Source organism: Podarcis cretensis (genome assembly GCF_951804945.1).
Source record: "Podarcis cretensis genome assembly, chromosome: 7".
Taxonomy (NCBI): Eukaryota; Metazoa; Chordata; class Lepidosauria; order Squamata; family Lacertidae; genus Podarcis; species Podarcis cretensis.
In genome coordinates, this window is record NC_137176.1 from 21,888,541 (window position 1) to 21,893,352 (window position 4,812).

Below are 4,812 nucleotides of genomic sequence, written 5' to 3' on the forward strand. Positions count from 1 at the left end.
CTGCGCTGGTGCTGGCTCGCCAGAGCAGCTTCGTCATGCTGGCCATGTGACCCGGAAGTGTCTGCGTACAGCGCTGGCTCCCGGCCTCTTAAGTGAAATGAGCACACAACCCTAGAGTCAGACACGACTGGCCCGTACGGGCAGGGGTACCTTTACCTTTATTCTTGCTCCACTGCATTTCTGTGGGTGTTCTATAAACACAGGACTGACACTGCTCAAATTCAGAACCACTTAGCAATACAGAATGTTTGTGCTTCACCATTCTCAGCTACTTAAAAGAAAACCTGTTTCCTATGTGTAATGATGAATGAGCTTTGGCCCTCATTTGCAGCTCACATAATTGCCCAAGGTATGGAGGTTTCCTTTTACACATTGTACTATGTGGCACAAAGGTTTTCCAGCTAGATGAAAAGGTCTCAGCCTTAAGTGGTCATTTTCTATTGTTTTTAAAGCTATCTTCAGATTATTTTTTCGTGCTCTTTTCATGCTAGCCTTTTGAATCACCTTGAGACAGATGTAAAAGGCAATTCATAAATCATACTTCATAATCTAGAAATTATAATAATAATAAACTTATGATGGTAAAGAAGGCATGTGAGTCAATTCACACATCTGTGCATCCCCCTCCCGCAAGCATAAAGAGCAAAATAGTTCTCATTAAGTAGCACAAAAAAACCCAAACCCATATGGCTTAAGAAGTGTAACTTAAAGGCAGGCGTGGTGGCTACAGGAAAGGGGGCAGTGCATAAGATTGGTCATTATACTGAACTAGCGTTTTTGTTTCTTTCTTGTTAGAAAACAAGTGGACTGATTAAAAAGAGTTGCACAATAAAGATTGATGACTTCCTTGAGAATTTCACAGATAATACCCAGCAACCACTAATGACTCTGGATATAGAGGCTTTGGTTGGAAACGTAATAGTTATGCAGTAGAGAGGAAAGCAATCAAATGGTAAGTTACAAATTAGGAAGCTTTATTCATGAGGGCCTGGGAGACTAATACAGGGGTGGGAGACAGAGACAGAGAGAGGTGGGTTGCTGTTATTTAAAGAACTCAGCTTAACTTGAAATTTAATAACTATCTTACTAAAAACGAGATTTGCAAGATGATAGAATGGGGATGGTAGTTTAATTTTTTTCAGTATGATGGCCATGCACAAGAGCTCTGTACATGCTGGGGCTTTCTCACAGTTTTCTAGAAGGTGAAATGCATATAAAGGGAAATGCCATTGGCCATGTGTTGTCGTTCAGCCACATTTGCATAATCATGATTATTTATTAAATTTCTCTACTGCCCTTCTTCCCAGGATCACAGGGAGATTTACAGTAAAGGTAAAAAGGTAAAGGACCCCTGGACACTTAAGTCCAGTCAAAGGCGACTGTGGGGTGCAATGCTCATCTTGGTTTTCAGGCCAAGGGAGCCAGCATTTGTCCACAGACAGCTTTCCGAGTCATGTGGCAAGCGTAAATAAATCGCTACAGGTGCACAGATTCACAGTATAAAAGCACAAAAATACACGTGGTAACAAACAAATTGGTGCTGGAGGAGACTCTTGAGAGTCCCATGGACTGCAAGAAGATCAAACCTATCCATTCTTCAGGAAATCAGCCCTGAGTGCTCACTGGAAGGACAGATCCTGAAGCTGAGACTCCAATACTTTGGCCACCTCATGAGAAGAGAAGACTCCCTGGAAAAGACCCTGATGTTGGGAAAGATGGAGGGCACAAGGAGAAGGAGACGACAGAGGACGAGATGGTTGGATAGTATTCTCGAAGCTACCAGCATGAGTTTGACCAAACTGCGGGAGGTAGTGGAAGACAGGAGTGCCTGGCGTGCTCTGGTCCATGGAATCACGGAGAGTCGGACACAACTAAACGACTAAACAACAACAACAAACAAAAGCAATAAACCCTCCCCACACACAGCTTAAAAGGCCATAGACTGTTTAATTAACTGAAGGCTTGGGAGAAGAGGAATGTTTTTGCCTAGTGCCTAAAGATAGGTAATGAAGGCACCAGGCAAGCCTAATTGGGGAGAGCATCCCACAAGCAGGGAGCCAGAAACAGGGAGCTAGAGGCTGGAAACAGCATTTATAAGTAAGTCCAGTGCTTTTTTCTGGGGGGATGCAGGGAGACACATACCCCTAAACATTTTGTGGATTTAATACTGAGGAGCAGTATTTCAATAGGTGTAGGAAAATGAGAGTACCCCTAAACATTTTTTTAGAAAAAAGCATTGAGGAAGTCATTGTTTAAATGCCACAGGTTTCCCACTCCTGCTGTAAAAGAAGACCCTAAACACAAAAGGGCATGCTAGAGCAGTGATGGAGAACTTGCATCCCTCCAGATGTTACTGGACTTCAACTCTGTTTATTCTGGAAAATTGGACATGGAAGTTGGAGTCCAGCAAGATCTGGAGGACCACATGTCCCACACTGCTCAAGTTTCGAGTCTTTCTAATGCACTCTGTTCGAAGGCATTTTGGAAACTGCAGCTAGTAAAAAAACAAGGCAGACTGATTTAATATCTCACATTAGCTGCAGATAAAACACATGCCACTTGTTCTTCATGAGTTCTGGTGGGTGCTGATTGGTTTCTAAATTCAAGGTGTTGGTGCTCAATTCTAAAGCTCTTTATGGTCTGGGCACAAGATACCAGGGACAGTGTCTCCTTCCTTACATAACTTCCCAAATGGGAATTAAAACTGTTTGGAAATCCCACCATCCATTAGAATGCTGCCCCAAGATGACTTTTTTGGGGGTTCCCCCTTCAGTTTTAGAATGAGCTTCCTAACAGAAGCTTGCCCCTTTTACGTAGGCAGTGTCTTCCTTTGCAGATTGTATTTTTACGATGTGTTCTTTTTTTAAAAGTCGGCTCAGATTTCAGCTTGTGTGTCCATCATCCGTTTTCTTCTTCAGAGTCCTATGATTTTACCTGTACTGTATAAATTTAAATTTTCCTGGTTTTGAGAACTGTTGGGAGTGAAAACCAGGATTCAAATAAATGAATGAAACTGAATCCAAGTAGAGGTTAATGGAGGGTTTAAAATAGTGCAAAACATTTGACATGAGAGTTAAATGGTTTTCCTAAGGTAAAGATGGGGAACTTGTGAACCTTAAATTGTTAAAGGGCATCTTTCCCATCAACCCCAACCAGAATGGCCAATGGCCAGTGATGATGGCAGTTGAATTCCAGCAACATCTGGAGGGCACAAGTTTTCCGATTCCTGCCTTATGGGCTCCGAGTGCACATGGAAGGAGGTTTGATCTGGTCATCTCTGTAGACCAAGGGATGCTCTTCCAACCTGGTGTGGGTAGATTTTCCAAGCAAGTAGAGAGAATTGGTATCATCTTTAGAGGACCGGGGCTATTTCTGCACATCCATTAATTGTCAGGAGAACACTGAAGTCAAATTACAGCTTATAAGTGTATGACCTGCAATCAACTCAATCGCACAATAACAGTAAGATGTAAAAATAGCTAACACTAATTCAGGAAGACACACACTCTTTCCCCCTCTGTAGATTTTAAAGCGTTGGTAAAAGTGATTGCACTCTTTCACAGCATTGGTTTTATGTCCTTCACGTTCATTGTAGATTTATTGGATACCTTATTTGGGTCACTTTTTCTTCCCGATTTATGAGCCTGCTGGTAAAGGATCAAGGGTGCAGATATATATCGCTAGATATGAATGTTATTAAGGTTCAAGGGGGCAGATATGCATTGCTATTATATTAATGCTACTAAAACCAATTGTACAAAATAGTCCATTTCACATTCTAGTAGATAGAAGGGGAGAGCATGGAAATACCATTAATACCAAAATGTATTAAACTTTCCCCTCTATAGTATTCCAAACTGTGTGAGTTTTATTTTGGGCGGGACGTGTGTAAATGTTTCACTAAAGTGTTTGGAGATACACAAAACACTTTAGATTGGGGGCTTGTGCCTATTTTAATTGCCCCATTGAACCCAAACCCCTTTGATGTTATATACCTCAAACCACCTAGAGTCCACTTCAATCATTCTCTCCCTACACCAAGGATGAGGAAGTCTTTGGCCTCTCAGATGCTACTGAACTCCATGTCAGGATGCTGTCAGCAGCTCCCGGCTGGTTGCCCAGGAAAGTATAAAGACAAGGAAAAGTTTCTTTTTTTATTTCAATCTTTACAGAGAGAGGCTATAGAACCCAGCCTCTTGGATAATGGTGGTGTCCCAAGTGAATTTCCACCCCCTGTCTCTCTCACTTCTTCATTCGTCTCTTCTACGGGTGCCCTCTGTCTTTGAGCTTTTTGCTCTCCTACTTTTAAGGCCAGGTTCTGAGAGATGGAGGGTCTGGAATGCTTTCTAATGACAACATGTCAGCTGGGTGTTGTTCTGGCTCTTCCATGATTTCCCAACTTTCCCCCTCCTCTGCCTCTGAGCTGCTCCTTCCCTCAAACCCCTGTTGTTAATCTATACTATCTTCCTCTTCCTCCCTGGAAGTGTCAGGATGGGGAGGAGGTCTCTACCATTCCTCCTCTGCCCAGTCCCTGACAAATAGTTTTCTTTAACAGTGGAAGCAGGTTTTCAGAATATACACAGCTCTTCTCCAGGCTTTGATTATGAGAACAAAAATTAAACATCCAATAGTCTAGATCTGAACAACTGGGTAGTCAGGCTGATGGTTACTTGGCTGCAGAAGTTTACTGGCCATTGCTGTTGGCATGGAGATAGTCTAGGCTGAATCCAAATATGCCATTCTGATGTCATGTGTGATGTCACAAAGGGGATATGCTTTAAGTCTTGGTAAAGCCAGAAACAGTTAAGAGTC